This window comes from Canis lupus, chromosome 25 (genome assembly GCF_048164855.1).
Source record: "Canis lupus baileyi chromosome 25, mCanLup2.hap1, whole genome shotgun sequence".
NCBI classification, from domain to species: Eukaryota; Metazoa; Chordata; class Mammalia; order Carnivora; family Canidae; genus Canis; species Canis lupus.
In genome coordinates, this window is record NC_132862.1 from 23,953,710 (window position 1) to 23,976,377 (window position 22,668).

The following is a 22,668-nucleotide window of genomic DNA, read 5'->3' on the forward strand; positions in this document are numbered from 1 at the left end:
CTGAAAGAAGTAGCCAGATTTATAAGGACAGCTATCTACTTCAGACTGCATTTCCATTTCTTCCCACTTTACACAGATACATGTTAACTCAAGCCTCTCTTTTGGAACATCTAGATCTAAGGAATTACACTATAAATATATTCCTACTCATGATTGACTTTGTTTGCCTACCATTTGTGTTTCTTTTGAAACAGTCTTTTGCATGTAATTGTTCATACCTGGATCATATAATGTTAAATAAAACCAAAAAATCAGAAGCTTCCTTAAAGAAAGAATGAAGTTGAGTACAGTTATTTTAAAAGACAACCAAAATGACGTTTTAAATTAAGCAACTATTAATTATTTAAATATTATTTCATGTTCCTGGATAAAAATAATGAAATCCTTGCCATGTAATAAAATATACCTTACACTTTAAAATCACCTTACTTATGTACTATAGGAGCAGTTAAAGTAGTCTAAGCATTGTGATATATTTAGTTTTATCTTTTATAGGAAAAAAAATAGCTTAATCTGGATTATATATATAGAGCACACAAATGAACATGTGCCAAGGCACCATTTTATTTATTTCTTAATGAGGTGCCAGAATGGCTCAGTCAGTAAGCAGGCAACTATTGATCTCACAGGTGTGAGTTCAAGCCCATGTTAGGCATAGAGCTTATTTAAAAATTTATATAATATAAAAATTGACTTTTACAATGGAATATCTATCTGTTTCTTCCACCATTCAGTCTTTCCTGAGCCTCAAATCCATATAGACAAGTATTTGTTGGCTATCAAGAGTAAATATATAGGTGTTTACAGACAGTATGGACTGAGTACAAAATATAATTTATCAGTTCTTTTACTTGCCCCTCGACCTGCTCATTCTCTGGTCCTAGCAAATGTCTCTATTCCGTCTTTTGCTCAGCCTGGAAACATGAGAGCTAGCTATCCTTATCTCATCTTCCTCTACACCTGTTCATTCACTGTCTATTCATTCCACCTAACAAATACATTAAGGATCCATCCATTTCTTTCCATCATAACTAGTACCTTTCTGGTTAGACTACCCTCGTTGCTTGCCTAACTTACCATATTGGCCCCTGAACTGGTCTTCTGCTTTCATCTTGCCCTCTCTGATGCTCTCTCTACTCTACATTAGTCAGAATGATCTTTCGGATTTTAGAAAATCTGATCATGTCCTTCTCCTACTTGAAGATCTTAAATGGCTCCCTATTTTTTTTCAAATTCTCTGGATCTTTGTATGTGATATTTCCTCTTCTTGGAACCCCATAACCCATCACCTTTGCCAAGTCAACTGTTATTTCCCTGAGGTTGCAGCTTAAAACCTCACTTTTTAAAGGAATACTTCATTGTCCCCTCGTCTAGGTCAATGTAATTCTTACAAGAGCACACTATATTTCCCCTCTCACAGCACTTGTAGAAAATGTTTTAAATTCTACTTTCTGGCTTCTACCAGATGGCAAAATCTATGAAGACGATGACTCACCATCATTTGCACTTAACCAAGTGCTTGTAGTATTTTATGAACTCAATAAATATCTATTAAATGAAAGAGTGAAGAATGAATCAACATTACATTTATAATTTAGGTATCTATTTTGCTCAAATAGCTATTCTGCTCTATAATATTGGAATTAAGCTGAATAGTAATGATTAGTTTTCTACATAAATTAATTTCCATCCCTTAAAAAAGACAATAGCAAAATTACAAACACCAAAGGCATCATTGACTTGTGGAAGAAAAAAAATTATATACATTGAAATTTTATAATAAAAAACCTATTCTAGTTTAGTGAAATAAACTTAGGAAAACACTATATGCCTAATAACATGTTTAGCACTACTGTACTTACTTTACCTGTATTTAAAATATATATATATTTTTTAAAGATTTTATTTATTTATTCATGAGAAACAGAAAGAGAGAGAGAGGCAGAGACATGGGCAGAGGGAGAAGCAGGCTCCATGTGGGACTCGATCCCAGGACTCCAGGACCACGCCCTGGGCCGAAGACAGGCAATAAATTGCTGAGCCATCCAGGGATCCCCAAAATATATTTTTATAATAGTTTTGTTCTATACTACCTTACCCAGTCTGTTCCAGCTACACTAGCCCTTTGCTGTCCCTTCACCTACCAAGGTGTGCTCCCACATGAGAGTTTCATATTAGCTGTCTCTCTACCTGAAACACCCTTCTCCCTGCCTGGAGGCCTCTTTCTCTCATCTCATTCAAGAATTTGCTTTGATGTCATTTCTCAGCCTACCCTAACTAACCTGTTTAAATCACAAAATAACTCTCCCAGAGATACCACCTTTTCCATTTCCCTTATTCATTTTTTTTTCTATAGCACTTGTCATCTTCAAACATAGTATCTAAACTTACTTATTATTTTCCTTATTTATTGTCTGTCTGTTCCAAATATCCTCTAAGCTTCACCAGAGCAGGAACTGTCATTTTTTTTATTGTTGTTCAATAATGTATCTCAAGTGCCCAGATTAATATCTAGCAGATAGCTGGTGCTCAATACATATGTACACCATGAAAGAAACTATCATGAGCTAACAGTCATAATCATTTTTAATAATATAACATAGCAGTGTATGACTAATTTCTGGAACAAATAATGTTAATTTAAAGACCTAGGAACTTTATATTTTCAGCCCCTCCTAGAAGATCCTTAGTATATGAGAAATCCCTAACTATCTCTCCTGTGCTTTCTTCCATTTATCTCATTTTAACCATGGGCTTCTGCATAAAGAATGTGTTTTAGCATGTATTGCGGTTTATGTAATTCCTTTAAAGTAATTAGAATTTGCACACACACAAAAGACCAAACGTCATAATATTAGATTATTCTTGTATTGTTTGTTTTTTTTTCTTGTATTGTTTGTTAATGTATGTACAGACATACATAAAAATATGAGCTGCTGTAGATACTTTGACTCCATATAGCTCACCTTACCAACATAACACTGAGGTAAGTGATTCCTAAATAATAGACTGGTGCATTATCAAAATAGTAACTATCCTATCAGCAATATCATATACTGGGTTTATTACCCTTTTATGTTTTTTCCTCCTTTTCCTTCTCTTTTTATTTTCTTTCCTCTTCTTCAAGCTACATTTTTTTTTCTTTCAAGAGCCAATGATACTCTTGACATTTGTTCTCCTGATATTGCCTCTTTTTAGAGGAGGGGATTGATTTATATAGGAAACTAACACAGCTTCATTTCAATATCAAAAAGTGAGTATAATTATTTAAGCCAAATGAAGTTACACTTAGAATCTTTTGGACATTTGTGACTGGATAAAATCAGCTAAGTGAATCATCTATTTCTAATTAATAAAACCAAATGATGGCAACAGTCCATCTAACATTCTTTTCTCGTGTTCATTGTCATTAATTTGCATTTTATTTAATGGGCATCATGAAGTTTTTAATAGCAATAGTTATAATGCAGTATATATACTATTTCTATATTTAAGCAAGGCTTCTAAGATTTGAAATTAGAAGGAAATATTTATCCATTTATTTCTCACTTTATAAATACTGTATTTGTGTTGGCCAAAAGATGGTTGCCACCTGTTCTACCTATAGGAAGCCAAAAATGTCTACTCCAGCCAATGATTAATAGTGATAAGCAAAGAAAAAAACATTGAAATTATCCTTGGATGGTCATATTTTACTCAAAATGAGCAAGTAGCATTCATTCAAGAATTTTTGCTGAATTAGTGAAACTTTTTAATAAATTCAGGAGGATGACTTTTTAAATCCATAATAATATTTTTTGGAATAAAGACTCAGAATTACAAGTTGCCATAATTGAAATCACATGGGACTGTTGTTCCAGTAACCAGTTTCATCAGTGACATGCACTCTCTGAGATTGAGGAAATGAGATATGACACGTGATCAAGTTAGAGAATGAATCATACAAAATATCAACAGAAATCAATCTTTTCTCATAGCTATCAAAGGTACATGGGTGTCCTAGTGGAAATGGCTTAAGCTTCTATCTGATAGAGAGTAACATCAAGGCAGACATGGATGAAAAACTGAAGTTCATCTTTTTATCAACCTCCTGCCAGTCTCCCAAGGAGGTCAATAATTATGACAGGACACAGATAAATGTTTCATATTTCCCAGACCACTGTAAGTGACTGAGCATGGCTTTATGTGTCTAACCACAAGAAACGCCCAGAAAATCAATAAGGGAAAAATAATCATATGGAGTGGTCTGGATGTGAGGATTTTTACCTCCCTATTGAAAGAATTACTTGCAAGGATGGTCTTCATCTCTACCTACCTACATACTGTATGGTTCTGTGTAACTTTTAGGTCATCACCGTATTCATACACGGTGAAAAATGCTCAAACTGCTCCTCATTTCAGTCGCAACCCTGGTGTGCTGTTTGCTGTCGGACTTCTGTCTGCATGAGTGAGTTTTCTTGCAGGTTAAAAGAGTGAATTCCCTCTTTTCCTCTCCTTTCGACCCTGAGCCTGCAGGGCAGACAGACAGAAGCACACATATGATTAATACAGCACAGCTGCAAGTGTGAGTCATTTGCATATGTATTAATAGAGGCAAAAAAACCAACAATTAAATTATATACAGAGACATTCTGCATACTAAAGAACATATGCAAATAGGCCTGAAAAAGTGCAGCCAACATTTTCTCTGACTTTTCCAAGCCCATATGGGCTAGAGTCAGAACCCAGCAGTGTTCAAGAATCTCCTTTAAGAAAGAACTGGTAGGAACTACTTCCATAGTTATTACCACCCCTAGGGTTCCCGGGAGCTGTTTTGACATTTGGACAATGGAGACAGTACAAGCAGTGTCTTTTTCGTGCTATTTCTGTATTTCCTTGTTTCCAGCAGCTTCATGGTATCTCATTACATGCTAACAGAAACATTAGTACATGTAGGCTTTTCCACAGAACCCATTTTTATTGTAATGGCCAATCAAATAAATGCTAAACTTTAAATTGTATTTGAAGTAATGTAACTATTTGCCAATGCCAGATTTTCTGTGCCAAATCAGTCCATGCATATTCCTTGATAGCATTCTGTGTTCTCTTTATCAAAACATATTTAAGTCACTGTAAAATGTTTCATGGCATAAAAGGATAGCAAGTCTTGAAGCCAACAGTAGATTCTAAGAACAATACCAATTTGTTGAAATTGTAAAGGTGTAAAGTTTTTTCATTTTACCAAGAAAAACAGAAACTACTCAATTTTCTAGTCTTGGCTATATATATGAGAGAGCAACTAACATTTTTCAGATTCACAGATTGTATTTATATTAGAAATTTATTCTTCAACCTAATTGTCAATTTAGTTTATATTACTAGTATCCATTCATTTTTTCAAGGAACCATTTATGGAGACAAATTCAACTTTAGGAGTTTGATAAGTAAAAGTTATTACTTTAATAGGATCAATAAGAATCTTGAACCCAGTGGCACCTGGGAGGCTCAGTCAGTTAAGCATCTGCCTACAGCTCAGGTCATGATCCTAGCATCCTGGGATCGAGCCCCATATTGGGCTCCTTGCTCAGTGGAGAGTCTGCTTCTCCCTTTCCCTCTTCCCCTCACCCCCATGCACTCTCTCTCTCTTTCTCTTTCTCAAAGAAATAAATCAAATCTTTAAAAAAAAAAAGAATCTTGAATCTAAAGAACTCAAATGAAGACAGATGCCTTTCAAGAGGAACAAATGCTGGTGTTTGTTGGTATCAGAAAACTGTTGAATATTATCCTTGAATATTTTCCATTTAATTGCATGGCTAAGTCTCAAAGCATGCAACTGGAACATGTAAATTGCATTATATAAAACTGGTAAACATAGGGCAGAAGTCTTTGTAGTTAATTAATTATATACAGAAAAATCTAGTTTCTCAGCAGGGGATAACTAGAAAACATAAAGAGTAAATCAAAATTTTTTGTTATATTAAGGCATTATCTTTAGATTAATATTTTAAGAGGCACTATTGCTTAGTGAGAGGCATTATAAGGTAATGGTTAAAAGTGGCACCTTCAGCCATCTGTGCCTTCAAAAACCATGGTTCTGCTATTCACTAGCTCTGTGACTTTGGGCAAGTTACCTAACTTCTCCATCCCTTAATTTTTATCCATGTAAATGGGCATAAATGATATCTTATTGTGAGGATTAAATGAGATAGCATACATAAAGTGCTTAGAACAATAAAAATATTCATTACCAACTATCAAACACTATGTGCTAAGTAATAATAAATGTGTGGTATTGTTAGTTATTTAATAGGTATTATTAACTGAAATTAAAACTACTTCTAAAAGGCAGTCTCACAAATTAAGACTTGGCAGACTTTTCTTACATGGATTTACTTTGCAGGGCAGCAGGTAAAGCAAACAGTAAAATTGAAGCATATCATCTTGTTTATGAGGAAATAATTGTATTCCCCTGTGTGGTCTAATTTTAAGATCCATCATCACAAGAATCTGTGGAAAGCAATGATTTTACTTATCCTCCCAAATATGAGAAGTTACTTGAAGTATAATGTTCTGTATTTTGCTATTGCTCACTCTTTATCTCAATATTTATGTCTATAAAATAAAAATAATGCCTCCTGTTGAGTCCTGTTTTTCCATGGGTATAATGCAAATAAATAGTCTCTGTGAGCCACCTAGAACTATTCTAAATAAATACCGTATAAAATTTAAAATAAGTTATTTACATAGATACCTTTAATGTAATATGCATTTTAAATAAATAATATAGAAAAGATTTTCTGGTATCCCCCTTCAAAGCCTACTCTTTTCCTAGATATATTAGCAGAATATATACTCTTGTCTTACTCCTCTGTTGTCAATAGATATTAAACTATTTCTCATATAAATCTGAGAAAGTTTATAAACTTTTCATAACTTCCTTTAAGGAAATAATCCCTATGGTTTCAAACTTGAATGTGGAAGCAAATTATTTTTATAAACCCCAGAGTATCCTGGAAATTTTATTTACTCAGCAAATATTTATTCTTTGTAAGCTTTTAAGCTAAGCATAAGGAATGCAAAGATGAGTCAGTTAGGAATCCTTAATGGATTATAGAGGAGCTTGAAATGTAAAAGAATGAATGGAGTGTGAAAGTAGAATAGAACTTGAAGAAAGTCACAAAACCTCCTGTCCTATTGAGTATATTTGAAATGGAAAGGATCTCAGAGACCATTCATTGAAAAGAGTTATTTTAGACTATACCCAGGAGTCCAAGTGGCTCCAAGCACCCCAAACAGTACCATTCATTTTTATTTGTTTTATAATCAAGTTATACTAGCTAAGACTGTTTGAATGAAAGATTCTGCTGCTAGAACAAAATTTTAAAGCCATTCTTATAGTCCAACTCTTTAATTTTATTGATGAGGCAATTTGGACTCTAAGTGATGACCTGGCTAAATCTGATATTATAGAAGGGTACCACCTGGAATCCTATCAACTGAAAGCTAAATCTAGCTTCTTCCTATTTTACCATGGTATTCCTAAAAATAAACTCATATATTCATATATATTATTTTTAAGTTGTTTTGTATAGAAAAGGGGAGGAAAAATTGTTATTTTTGCTTTTAAACTATTAGATTAAGGATGAATAAAACAATGGGCAGTATTTGCATATTAGTAACAATGGCAACCTTCTGAATTGCTTTCATTTTGCTGAGTTCAGTGATTGTGCTCTGTGAATTAATTCTTTTGTGAAAAGCTATTGAAAGATCAAGGAATTCAGAAAACAAAACAACAGAGAAGCATGCTGTTTCATATCTATTTGTTCATAGAAGGTTCAAAGTGAGATTGTTTACATCACAAGTCTTGTTGATATTTTATTTGCTTCTTAGAAGAAAGATAGTATTCAAAGATGATTATATAATCATGCAGACAAGATTTTGTAGTCATGAAAGAACTGTTCTGAGAGAGACACCAAGGAGAAAAACTACATTACAATTTTGAGCTGTGTTTGGTTGGCAAGTGTCTTCAGGAGACTTGAAAATAGAGTCCTATTTGGTTCCTTCAGATAAAAAACTTAAGTCAGTCTTGTCGATTTCCAATTTGCTGTTTCCTATGGAAGTTTCTCAATATTGTCCTGCCAAACTGAAGGCATGAGAAGAAAGGGGGGTTAGGGAAATAAACCCTTAATTATTTCATATTTCTTAATCCTGACCTTTTCCTTAATGTCATACTCCTTTTTCTTACCCAGCCACTTCTTGACTATAGGAAGTAGACAGGAGGAAATGGATGAACAGATTCAAAGTATGCTCCCAAATGATTTGCTACAATGAGCATTGCGCCAGCATAATTAATGCCTCCAACATGAAAATTACAACAGTATTCTCTTGCTTTTTCAATTATTGGAACTTCTTCAGCCTAGAATGAAAAAAGTAATAGTGATAGTGAAAATTGCAATTGTTTCCTTTTAGGTATGAGGCAGAACTATAGTAAATATTGTCGATCCTTCTCTAGTAGTTGCTTTAAGATAGCCATCTTCCTTTGGAAATGTATACTGTGCCTTGCAACTCTAGCTACTTCAAATATGTGCCTTAAATATTTTTCATATGACTAGTTTCCCTCTAAATTAAGTTCTTTAGTTTTAAAGGAATACAAGGTTATTAGAAATAGTACAGCTAAAACATTTGGTTAACATACAGAAGTTATGCCAAGGCATTTCACTAAACAATTAAAAAAAAAAAAGCTAAGGTCATTATGTGTTCATTTTTTTCCTCCTTCATTTGATTCATCTTATATCTGGTTTTCTTCCACAACAATTTTAAGTTTAGATGTTTTGGTGTCACCTTAGATATAAGCTAGCATCGCATACAGTTTGAAAGCATAGAGTGTCTCATCATAGATTCAATCTTTCCATTGTAACCATTTGGTAGTATAATGGTATGCTGGCACTGTAATTAGTTAGATGACTAAAATTACTTAAGCGTTTTATTTTCTTCTTTTTCTAAAACATGTTCCCCAAATTTTATTTAAATATTTTTAAATATTCAAATAAATCTTACAAATAAATAATATGCAAATGGCATTTACAGTATAATGGATTATGAGCTTTGGTTCTATAATGAGACCTTGTTTGTGTGTGTCTTTGATCAAGTTACTAAATACCTCTTATTCTTAGTTTCTTTCCCATGTGAAATTTGATAATATTGTTCCTAGATGAGACAGACAGGTGTTGTGAGGATTAAATGAGATACTACTTACAAAATGTTGAGCATAGCATAAGCATTCAGCCACCATTAGCTGTTGTCATCCTCATCATAATCTCCTAGGTTCAAGTATATCCCATTGTCAAAAATGAGCCTAGCAAAACATTTTGTAATTCAAGTTAGCAAGTAATTTTCGGAGATAGAGCGATTATGTCTTATAGTACAAAAGAGTATGGTGATTGAGAAAATCCATCTTTATTCAAGTATTTAATGCAGCAGAATGTCTTTATGAAAATAATTTTTAATATAAAAATCTTTACATGTAAGATTACAAGAAACCTACATTTCAATTCTTCCTAAAAATAGAATTTCTCTTTATTTCTTTTCATTCCATATGAGTTACTAGAGCTTTCACGGTATTGACAGTCATTTGGGAAAGGGACAAGCTTTTCTCTTTGAAGGGAAAGCCATGTGCCACTGGAAAGTTGTAGTGTTTGTTACAATGGGGAGAGTCTTACAACATGCATAGTTTGGGCATAAGAATAAACAGGACATAATAAAGGCAGCCAAAGTAGCTGATCAATCATGATCCTCCTAACCACTCACATTGCTAAACAAATAAAGGTTCTAGTTGCAACCTGGCTTTGAAGTGATGTAGGAGTCTGGTCTCAAGTCATTCAATCTGCTTGTGACTCAAGTTTTCTTATATGTAAAATGCATATTACTATCCTTCCTCTAGCTGACCTACTTATGTATAACGGAGGATAAGGGGGAAATGAAGCAAAGGAAGTACAAGTGAAAGGAACCAGGAGCCCCAGAAGTCCCCATAAGGAACCTTTGCAGTTTACAAGTAGACTTCTCTGATTCATGGACACATTTATTCATGTGCTGTCAAGAAAAACATGAGAGAATGGTAATGAGGCAATTATTGATCTGAAGCATTCAAAAGAAATGATTTAGAAACTTGAAAATAATCAAGCAAGCTCTGAAGATCCAATTAGGCAAGAAAGTTTTAATTATTCCTATTACAGCTCCATGGGATGAGAAGAAAGATGAGCAGGTCAGACCAGTGCTAGATTACCCAATACACAACCTAAAAGCATACTTACACACAAGAAAAGAAGAGCTATCTAGAAATAAATAGATAACAATTTCACATAAAATAATTTCCTAGCAGTAATCAGAATGTCATCATCTTCAATTACACAGCCACAGTTTTTGGACAATACCAACCTTTTTGTCCCTGGGGACTGCTAAAGATTTTAAAATAGAAACCTAGTTTTAAAAATTGACCTTTCTGTTCTGGTATCTTAGAAATCTTTCTCTTTGTTTTCACTTTTATGTCTTCTTCTTTTTTTTTTTTTTCTTCTCTTCATTTAACTTTTCCTCTCTCTGTTTTTAGCCACCCTCCCCCATTAGTCTTTCTTTACTTCTTCCCTCTCCCCTCTTCTCCTTTTTTTTTTTTTTTTTAAGATTTTATTTATTTATTCATGAGAGACAGAGAAAGGGAAAAGCAGAGACACAGGCAGAGGAAGAAGCAGGCTCCCCACAGGGAGCCCAACATGGGACTCGACCCTGGGTCCCCAGGATCATGCCCTGGGCTGAAGGCGGCACTAAATCGCTGAGCCACCCGGGCTGCCTTCTTCTCCTCTTTTCAAGTCTTTTCACTTCTCTCTCATTTTTCAAGATGTGAACTTCTCACTTCCTTGTTATTCTCCCACAACAGTGAAAAAAAATGGAGGAACTATTCTTTTTTGGAAGTATTGCTTATTGAATAAACAGGTAAAGGATTAATCCAGATATAAGCCAATGGGTCAGAAATTGAAATTAGGAATATTCAAATGGCAAGGATGAGAACAATCAGAAGATAGTATGTATATCTGGGCCTTTGTTGTTTTAAATAGAGTTCATAACATTCTAAATGATCTTAGGAGATCCTAGCCTAATTCATCTTCTCTATTTATGAAGCTAACTATGCCAATAGTAGAGGCTTCCATTTAGACCAGAACAGCAACAGTTGAAACAGTCCTATTTTCACTCATTCTCCCATTAGAATTGGTATGTTTTCAAACCATGCTTCATAGATTGGGAAAGAAGTGTGAGTTCTCTTGGAAAGGAAACATGTAGATGGGGAAGCACTACTCATTATTTTTATATTAAGAAAGTGCAGCACAATTGGTTTCTTAGCATCAGCTGAGATGGAAAGAATCGCTTTCACCTTGTTTATTTAATAGTCTACTATCAGTACTTTATACTCCTCTTATCTCAAACGGTGGGTGGTAACCCCTGGCTAGCTGCTCTCCTGTACACTGAAACCATTTGTATTTCATTTTTTATACCCATATGGAGATACTAAAGATAAAGAAAGATCAGGTCTGAATTTTGTAATGTTAAAAAAAAAAATCATTGTAATCTACAGTGTTAGCAAACTCCCACTTTTTCTGACTCTTTCTTGGGAAGAAGGACCTAAATGGTTTAGAACTGTAAGTCAAAGTTGTTGAATAAGATCTCTTTCATTTTCACATGGTATCTTTTTTTTTTTTTATTTCTAAAATTAAGTTCCAGTAAAATTGACTCTGTTTTGGATGCACAATTCTATGAGTTTTAACCACAACCACCACCACCTCCACAGTCAAAGTACAAGACAGTTTCATCACCCCTCAAATTCCCTTGATCTTTTTGGCCTTTTTTGAACTATCTTATAGTTCAGCAGTCATGCTTTCAGTCCCCCTATTTTAACATGGCATTCAGTTCTGTCTGCTGTCCTTAATTCCAGCATTTCTTTGCTTATGCTTTGTTCTTTTGGCTTTCTTTTGATGTTAACTTCTCATCTGATATTGTTAGTGTGAAGACTTAAGTATTTAATTTTTGCTCTTAATTTTATTTTTAATTTTGATTGTGACCCAAACTCTGCTAATTTTTATTAACCTTCCATGGATTTACTTTTTATTTTAAGATACATGTAACACAAACTTTACCACTTTAAGCATTTTTTAACATATATTTCAGTGGCATAAAGTACATTCACATTGTTGTACAACCCTCACCACTACCCATCGTCACAACTTTTTCATCATCTTAAATTGAAAGTTCATACCTGTTAAACAGTAACTCCTGACTTTGTCACCACCTCTGCAACCAAGTCTCTGGTAACCAGCTTTCTTCTTTCTGTTTCTATGAATTATCCATTTGAGGTACCTCACATAAGTGGAATCAGACAATGCTTGGTCTTTTGTGTCTGGCTTATTCATTTAGTATTATGTTTTAAGGTCCATCATGTGTCAGAATTTCCTTCCCTTTTAAGGCTGAATAATATTCTATTGTTGCTACTGTGTAACCCTGTTGTTGACCCATTCAACCATTGATAGATATTTGGATGTTTTCACTTTTTGCTATGGTAAATAATGCTTCTGTGAATATGGATATACAAATATCTGTCCCTATTCCTGCTTTCAAGTATTTTGATTGTATACCTAGAAGGGGAATTGCTGGATCATATGGTAATCTTAGGTTTAATTTTTTGAAGAACTGCCATGTTTTCCACAGAGACTACACCACTTACATTCCTACCACCAATGAACAAGGGTTCCAGTTTCTCCACATCCTCACCATCATTTGTCATTTTCTTGTGGTTTTTGCTGTTTTGCTTTGTTTAATTTTGATAATAGCCATATAAATGGGTGTTAGGTGATACCGCACTATGGTTTTGGTTTGCATTTCCCTGATGATTAGTAATATTGAGCATCTTTTTATGTGCCTACTGGCTGTTTCTATATCTTCCTTAGAAAAATGAGCATAAGACTTTTTTCTTAAAGAATTGGGAATTGATTCCTAGATAATCTTTGTTTTCATTGTTCTCACCTTAGGTGAGCCTTTAATTAATATTTGTTGATTAAAAGAGGGATAAATAAATGAATGAATAAAACAATAAGTCCCATTACCCTTTACCATCTAGAGCATTTGAGTCCCAGTAACCAACTGGGTTTGCTACTTGAGTCAGATTCCTTAACTGCTAGACTATATTTTCATAATCTATAAATGGGGATAGTAATATCTGACCACTAGAATCATTATGCAAATTAAATACTATGCAAAATCCTTTGAGAAGAGTGACATACCGACACGAAATTAATTTGCTAATAAAGATACATTAGTATTAGGGCACCTGGGTATCTCAGTTGGTTAAGTGTCTGCCTTAGGTTCAGGTCATGATCTCAGGGTCCTGGGATCGAGCCCCATGTTGGGGTCCCTGCTCCACACTCCCTGCTCCGCGGGGAGTCTGCTTCTCCCTGTGTCCCCATGCCCCACTTGTGCTCTTTCTCTCTCAAATAAATAAAATCTTTTTTTGAAAAGATACATTAATATTTATAATCATCTACTGTGTTTAAGTTTTACAATACTTAAATGCTAATTATTTTATGTTTCTTTGTTGTTCATATCAGTAGTACCCTCTTAATCTAAAATATTTGTTTAAAGCATAAACTTCACAGGAACTAGCTCAAATCTTTCAAGAAGTATTTATTGATCAAATTGAAAAATGACGAAAGAATGCGTATGTGTCCACACGTGTTCATACATGTTCACGTGGGCTCACGTGCACAACTTTAAGTTGTATTTGGCTTATATGGATTAAAAGTTTCACTATGTAGCTTTCCTCATTATGAATAGTGAATCCAAAATACTGTGTTGCCTCAAACTCTATTGGATTGATATTTAAAGAACTGTGAAGTCTGATAAAGTATCAGGTTAAAGGGAAAGAGCAAAAGTTGGTTTGGGGGCTTGTTTTGTTTTGTTTTGATGACTAAAATAAACTGTAGATAATTTTATCTGGTTTTTGTTTCTGATTTTTTCTGATTGATTTTATTGAATTAAAAACACCATACCACTTACTTTCTGTTAATAAAAGAATAGTAATATTTAGTAATTAAACAAATGAGGCTGTGGTGTGGCATTTATGGAGGATTTTGTGACCCTTTCCTTAAAGTTTGCAGAAATGTGATATACTGTTGAAGTACAGAATCAATGGTAAATCGATTTCATGTTGATATACTCTGATGGGTAAATTTTCCCAGTCATATGAGAGGGAACACTACTGAAAAACGTGTCCCCTATACTAAAATATTTTCACTTTAAATCAGCTTGGCTTTATCTTCATTTTTTCTTTATCACCCTTTTTATTTTCACACTAGCTGAGATCTGAGGTCAGTGTTCACATACTAATTTCAACCAAACATAGAAGTGTACGATCAGAAGAGGAATAAGAGATGGTCCAAATAAAAAAGAGAAATGTTAGATTTTTTTAAAAAAGCTAATTTGTCACTTCACTCATTGAGTATGAACTGAATAGACTTCTAACCCTTAAAATACTTTTTTTTTCTCTTTTTATTGCCTGGAATCTTAAGAGCTTTATCATTTGCAGTCATAAAATGAAAATATACACCAAACCCTCAAAGGGCAAGTATGAAATTAAATTATATTTGGGCAGCTGTAACCTTTTAAAACGATCAGATTCCAGTTAATGTATTTCTTCCTGTTCCAAGTGCTGCCATAGTGTTTGATGGTGGGAAGCAGTCCAAAGGGCATTGGGAGATAATAAATTCACTGTAAATTTCACCCCAAGGCATGTCTCGATACACCAAGGCCTCCATTTAGCAAGGCTGACCTAAAACTCTTGTCACATCCAAAGGTCATTTAGGTTGGGGTTGGTGTGTCCCATCTATCTTTCCTCGATGTAAAGACTGACAGTTGAAACAGGATTGAGCTCATAAACAGTCATCTGAATATGAAAAAGAAGCTAGCTTTAGAGAGGAGGGAAAAGTGAAGAAAGAACTACCTTTTACAGTAGAACAGGCAAATGCTGTGTTTTTTCCAAAGTCAGGGAAGGGTTGACATGATGTTGTAGCTTCCGTTTCAGAGCGACCATTAATTTGAAAGGGGCATTACCAAATTGGGTTGATTTAGAACATATTCTTCTTTCTTTTATATTTGTTTATATTTGTTTCTGTAGCCTAGAATAATTTTTAGTATTTTTTAAAAAAACTAATATTTCCAACCTCCTTTTACTTTAAAACATCATTACTCCTTTCCCCTCTTTAAATATGTTCACTTGAGTTAATGTACAAAATGAACCAACACATGGGAACAAATTGGAAAAATATTTTTTAAAAAATAAGGCTTGATGTGGGACTGGGAAACAGTGTTTGTTTTTTTCTATCATCCCCTTAATCATTCCACTTTTGTGGCAAAATATGCATAATAATAAAATTTACCATTTTAACCATTTTTAAGTGTATAATTTAATAACATTAAATCTCATCATAATGTTTTATATTCATCACCACATTTATTTCCAGAACTCCTGATCATCCCAAATGGAAGCTCTGTAACCATGAAATAATAACTTGCCTTTTCCTTTCCTTCAGCTCCTGGTAACTCTATTATACTTTCTATTCACCTTCTCTCCTTCTCTGTCTGGTTTATTTCACTTAACATAATGTTTTCAAGGTATATCCATTTTGTAAGCATGAACTCAATCATGGACTTTCAATAATGACTTGACTTCTTTCAAAAGCAATATTCATTTACAGATATAAAGAATAATGGATATATAAATTCCCAATCATGATAACCACAAATGATAGTGTCATATGGGGAAATGTTAGAGAAATACTAGATAGACAGAATGAAAGATTAAAGTCTTGCAAGTCTTTTTCAGAGGAAAAACATTTAAAATCCTATCATTAACACAGAGATCTCTGTTCACTGATGTGCCCTAAGTGTCTAGAACATCACTGATGTGTTCTAAGTGTCTAGAACAAAACCTGGTAAGTTATGGGAGTCCAATAAATAAATATTGAATGAGTCAATCAGTTTAAGGCAGAAAAGGAGAAGTTACAATCGTTAATGATTTCTCTGGACTACTTTGATGATATGAGAAGTGTGTCCCATGCAATTAAAATGGAAGCCTCTCATGATTCAAGACAGATTGTAAATGCAAGGTACTATTAGAGTGTGTTTCTGTTATTTTAATTGACTTAAGAGTAATGTGTGGTGTAGGTAGTGCAAATGGCTCATTTTTAATATATTTTTTTTCTTATTCTTTTTTTAAATGATCCAAAAGAAACAAGGTTAGTGACTATGGACTGAAACAAAATATAAAATTTTTCAGCATGATTGAAATATTAGTATAAATTATCCAGGAAAAAGCAAATATTGAAATAAGGGTGAAACTCAGAATGTTGAAAATTATGTATCCAGATTTATTGTATCATTGATTTTTAATCAATCTTAAATAATGTAAAAATGATTATGTTAATCTTATTCCATTAAAAGTTGAATGTAGGTAAGCCAAATGCTTCCAATCAATTCTCCATATTATATCTAGACTAATCTTATAGAAATGAAAATCTAGTTATGTCATGCCTCTTCTTAAATTGTTATGGCTCCTCATCTACCTTTTTGAACATCTCTGCCACCACACTAGAGACTCACTGGCCTTCTAATACCCCACGCTTGTCATGTTCTCTCCTACCACTAGGTCTTTCTGCTAGCTTTTTCTACTCCATGTACATATTTGAAACATCTCATTCTCTCTGATCTCCAAGCAATCATATTTGTAGAGAAACTTTTCCCAATCTGTCTGACCATATCATAGCTCTCCCTCATGTGCTCTTCAAACACCATGAATTGAGAAGTAAACCAAACTGAAACATTTTTTACTGGCAGTGGCCAAGAAGAAGGAAATGAAAATGCTAGGGAAGATGTCCTCTTGCGTACTTCTCATGTCCTTTCTGCACCACAATGGCAGTCATATAGTTCTTATAAGAGCCCAAGCTCTATCAGAAGTTAGAGTTGCCCTCCCTGGGCTTGTCCCACTCTTTTGCACCAAAGTCCCAGAGCCTACTACTGTATTTAAATGACCAAAAAAGATGTTCATAAGGCATTGGTTAAGAGTTTTGAGCTCTTAAAAAAAAAAAAAAAAAAAAAAAGTTTTGAGCTCTGTAAAAAGATGTAGATTTTAACCTATTCTTTGCCTCTTACCTATGTGCCTTTGGACAAATGACTTACTTTCTCTATGCTTCAATGGCTTCCTCCGCAAAATAATAGTATCTGTTTCTTAAGATTCAGAGAGAGACAGCATGGGCCTGTCACACAGTAAGAATCCTATAAATTTTAGCTATTATGATTATCTTTGCTGCTATTAGCATTCTGCATCCAGATTTCTCTCAAAATTTAGACTGATTCCTTTTATGTGCCCAAATAACCAACACTAATATAATACCTAGAGTTTTCTTAATCAAGAAAGTTTATAGAAGAAAAATGAAGGAAAAATAAGGGAGAAATCCATAGGAGGAAGTTTTTCTTTTTATTTTAATCCATCACGTGTTGTCTGTTACTACCAGCAGTAAAATAAAACATCTAAATTAAAAATATACATATTAAAGGGATGTACTTTCTTCAGGGAAAGTAGAGTTCTGTCACGAGTGACTCAAGAAGTCTTTTACTCTTGAAGCTTCTAACCCCTGGGCTTGTAAACTGTCATTGGCTCAGAGTCAGGGAAAATCCTTGCTTCCACCGGCCAGCAGGTAGGGGAATCCCACCGCAATATAGAGAATTCATCACAAATTTTAAGTTTGGAAAGCATTTTTAGTAGTAACATTGTTACCCCCATATGGTAAGTTTATATGGCACATAGTAGAAAGGAAAACTTGCAGGGATACCCAGACTTCTGCAACTACTAGTTGTTTAATCTTTGTCAAGTTATCGAACCACCCCCACTGAACACACAGACTTGTTATGGTGATCCCTGAAATAGCATGCAGACTTCTAGCAAAGTGAGTGGCACTTCATAGTCACTGAGAAAAATCATGGCTCTTGCACTGCCTCTCCCCATATGCGCCAAGTATTTTCAAGCTTCCAGCAAGTATGCAATCTGGAAGTATGTTTTGTTGCTTTTTTTTTTTGTAATATACAAAATAATATATAGTCTGATTTAATATGACTTAACATTCATTTTCTGTTTTTATTGAGTAAAAAATGCTCACTACTTTTAATGCTTTGATTATTATTATTACATATCACCCCCAATCTATTGGGTTAAAATGAACAATGATTTCACAATTATGAACTTAATCAAAGATAAGTGATTGCCTTAAAAATCTTTCTGATAATATTCAGCTTCCCTATGTTCAGTAAAAATATTTGGTAACAACAGAAAATAAAACCCCCTCCCCTTAACAAGCATTCTCTTCTTATTGTTACTTTGAAAGGAATTTCAGCAGTGCTTTTTCCCATAAATTAAACTAATTAAAGCTATGAGTATAGTCACTGATATATAAAAGATTTGCAGAGCTTTCCAGCCAGCGTCCCCTTTACCTTGCCAAATGGAGATGTATTTACTGGTTAGTGACCTCAGGAATGGATGCAGAGCGTTCTTCCTCCCACAGTCATGAGCGGAAAGTCTGGAGCGGCATAAAAAGGGTCAATCGAATAGGTCATACATCATATGGGGAGGCAGATGTTGGAACATATTGTAATGGATTACTGTGCAGTACATGAAGATGGCTTGTGGAGTAGAAAAAAAACAAGGAGGGAGTGAGAGAGAGATAAACTATCAGTTGGTGTTTTCTTGCATGACTCCTGCAAATATATCTGGATCTTTAAGGAACCGCTTCAATTGTAAAAGTCAAAATGTTTTTCCTAACTATTCAAGATGCATTGGTGTATCACAAAATGAAGAAATCCTTTTAAAATCCAGTACATTTGAAGCATTTCTTATTTATATGCTTCAGTATCTGCGGCGTGACAGAAACAGCTTGAGAGCATCATACCTGTGAAAAAGGTCTCACAATTTAAGTAAGTTCAAATGTATTCTTTAATTTTTATCAAGATGCCATCTTCACACCCTATCAACACTCCACCCCTCATTGATAGCTCTGCATTCCGTCCAAGTATCACACTGAGTGGGACTGAATTTGGAATAAAGTAATAAAGATTGTCTGTGTATTATTAGCATTTGGTGATAGCAGCTTTACATAGATAATGCTATAGCATCTGCACATGTATTCACAATAGCTTTTTAATGGTAAAACTACACAATAGCCAGACATAATATTTTACTTTTATATTCCAGCTTTTCCAAGACATATCATCCAGGAGTGATACATTTAAGGAGATGTGGGTCATAATAGTAGTAGTTTCTGCCCTGAGGTCCCTACCAGCCATCCCCTTGTTTCCTCAGACCTGCTCTCCAAGAGGCTCACCTGTTTTTTCCAAAGGCAGAAAATTCTCTTTCAGAAGTGGATGACATTTCTTTTTTAAAAAATTTTTATTTATTTATTTATTTATGAGAGACACACAGAGAGAGAGAGAGAGAGAGAAAGAGAGAGAGGCAGAGACATACACAGAGAAGCAGGCTCCATGCAGGAAGCTGTATGTGGGACTCAATCCCAGGACTCCAGGATCACGCCCTGGGCTGAAGGCAGGTGCTCAACCACTGAGCCACCCAGGTGTCCCAAGTGGATAACATTTCTTTTCCCTTGTGCCTTATCCCACTACCATCTAGAACTCTCCTCTAGAGGTCAGCTGGCCTTCCAGCCTTTTGGAAGCTTTGTCCACTTAAGTCGTTTCGTTGTGTTACCTGATATTGAAACTTATATTCCAACCAGTTCAACTTGCTCATTTTCAAAATTCTGTGCCACAGCTATACTGGCTATTAGTTATCCTCCATTTGGACAAATCTATAGTAAGTCTGAGTTTTCCTCACTCTTTCAGTTTGATACATTTCTTTCTTGCCCTCAAGTCTTAGGAATTGTATCCAAATACAGCAGATCCCATATCATGCTATGTGTACTTACTTGCACTTGCTCCTCCAAGTGACTTTAGTTCACTGCCTTCTCTCCCTTGGGAAAAACTGTTCAGTTGGAACTCTAGACTGAGGATTAAGTGAAAGCCCTTCCCACATCACCTTCCCCCAATCACCTTCTCCCTTGGACTGTGGTAAAGAGCGTGATGCAGCAGGAGAAATGCTTCACACCCCCACTCGCCACCCAACTTCTAGGGGTTGGGTTCCTAACTATCAAGGAAGTTAGGAGAGAAATCTAAGCATTTACTCCCTACCCCAAGCCTTACACCCTCAAGAGTTTGTCTTGAGGGCTAGCCCTATCTAGTCTTCATTTTTTCCAGAAGTCATCTTAGTGACTAATAAAAGTCACTAACTTTCAGAGCTCCCTTGACCATGCTAGTATTCCTTACTGGGGTGCAGCGAGTCCTTTTCAACCTCCATTGCCTAGGATTTTTAAAACTTAAAGAATAAAAAATTTATCATTGTATAAGTATATTAAGATTTATATGAGTGGAAAATATGTTTATTTGTGCTATTCTTTTATTATCATTATATTTTTATCATTATGAACATTTTCATAATATCTATATACTGCTATTAAACTGGACCCTCACATAGTTTCTCTGGTAGGTTTTTCTCTTTATAATCAAATTTGAATATTAAGAACTCTTACAACTAATAATACAACAACCCATTTTATAGAAAGAGCAAAAGTCCGAGTAGGCATTTTACCAAAGACTACATAGAAATGGCTAAGGAGCACATAAAAAGTTGCTCAATGTCATTCATCACTAAGGAAATGCAGATAATGAGAGGGATGCCTGGGTGGCTCAGCAGTTTAGCGTCTGCCTTCAGCTCAAGGCGTGATCCCAGAGTTTGGGATAAAGTCCTGCATCAGGCTCCCTGCATGGAGCATGCTTCTCCCTCTGCCTGTGTCTCTGCCTCTCTCCCTCTGTGTCTCTCATGAATAAATAAATAAATCTTTTTTAAAAAATAAAAATCAAACTATAATGAGATACCACTTCACTCCTACTAGAATAGTTATAATAAAAAAGACAGACAATACCAAGTATTGATAATGGTATAAACTGAGACTCTTATAACACTGCTCGTGGGAATGCAAAAATAGTTCTGCTGCTTTGGAAAAGTTTGACAGTCTCTTTAAAAAGTTATCATGAACTTACCTTATGGCTCAGCGAATCCAATCCTAGGAATTGGGTAGTCAAGAGAAATGAAAACATTCACAAAGGCTGAACAGGAATGTTCAATAGCAGGATTATTCATAATAGCCTAAAACTGGAAACAATCCAAATGTCCATCAACTGGATAAATGCACACACAAATATGATATATCTATACAAAGGAATACTATTCAGCAATACAATGGAGCAGACTACTAACACATATGCTACAGCATGGAGGAACCTCAAAAACATTATGCCGAGTGAAAGAAACCAGATTTCTTTTTGTTCAGCCTCTTCTACCACTGCTCCAGTAGTGGTGGCTGCAAAATAGGATGACCACACATTCTCCTGCCTAGGAGAAGGAAAATGAACATCATCTTTTATTTTAAAAAGAGAAGGGGAGAGTCTCTTTTTTAAGAAGTGCCCTCTGTGGTATACAGAAAAATCTTAAATACTTACAGACGTATTTTGTTGGTTGATTTAAAGGTTACCTGTAACTTTGCATGTTAGGTTTCCCCTGCCTGGAATATCTTTCTAACTTTATTTTGGAATTTGTTAAAGACTCACAGTCTAGCAGGGCTGGTAGCCATGTCATATTCTGGGCCCTACCTTAGAAGCCACTTGCAGGTTAGTCACAGACAAGAAATTTAGGCCATCTAGGACAAAAGCTAAGCATCTTCTTTTGAATGGAGAAGGAAAGGACAGGAAAAGAAGGAGTACAAACATGGACCATCAAGGAGATCATGAAATCTAAAATCAAACCTGCCCTCCTGATCCTTTATGTGTCGGTCGGGGAGAGAATATGCATAACATAAAATTTACCGTTTTAACCATCTTTAAATGTATAGTCCCTGGCATTAAGCACATTTACATTGTCATGTACCCATCACTACCATACATCTCCTGAACTTTCATTTTCCCAAAATGACATTCTGTACCCATTAAAGAATTAAGTACCCCACCTCCCTCCAGTCTCTGGCAACCACCATTCTTTCTGTCTCATGAAATTGAATACTCTAGATACCTCACCTCATATAAATGAAATCATGCAATATTTGGCCCTTTATAACAGTTTATTTCATCTAGCATAACATAATGTCTTCAAGGTTCATCCATGTCACAGTATGTATCAGAATTTCCTTTGTTTTTAAAGCTGAATAATATTCCACTGTATGTTTATAACACACTTTGTTTATCCATCCCTCCGTTGATGAAAACTTGGGTTTCTTTCACTTTTTGGCTATCATAACTAATGCTGCTCTGAACATGGGTATATAAATACCTCTTAACGGTCTCTGATTTCAATTATTTTGGGTATGTATCCAGAAGTGGGTTTGCTGGATCATATGGCAATACTGCATAATTTTGCAAGTAACTACCGTATTGTTTTCTATAGCAACTACACAACTGTACATTCTCACCAGCAATCAACAAGGGTCCTGATTCCTCCACATTCTTGTG

General features: G+C 34.8%; 1 protein-coding gene and 2 long non-coding RNA genes across 34 annotated transcripts in view; 1 reads left to right on the top strand and 2 right to left on the bottom strand.

The window, feature by feature from the left end:
• SOX5 (SRY-box transcription factor 5) overlaps window positions 1–22,668 on the top strand; it is a 996,739-nt gene that overhangs the window by 895,489 nt on the left and 78,582 nt on the right. The gene's annotated exons all lie outside the window — the stretch shown is intronic.
• On the bottom strand, window positions 7,917–9,339 carry LOC140616847 (uncharacterized). Its single transcript, XR_012017179.1, has 3 exons — window positions 9,236–9,339; window positions 8,225–8,395; window positions 7,917–8,122 (listed from the first exon to the last, which is right to left on the bottom strand). It is a non-coding gene; the product is annotated as an uncharacterized lncRNA (long non-coding RNA).
• The window catches only part of LOC140617363 (uncharacterized), a 39,561-nt gene continuing 35,416 nt past the window's right edge, over window positions 18,524–22,668 (bottom strand). The window contains exon 4 of one of the 2 annotated variants that reach the window (XR_012017608.1): window positions 18,524–18,641. This is a non-coding gene — a long non-coding RNA (uncharacterized lncRNA). Of the gene's footprint in view, window positions 18,642–21,207; window positions 21,320–22,668 lie in introns of those variants that run through there. The other variant, XR_012017607.1, reaches the window with a different exon arrangement.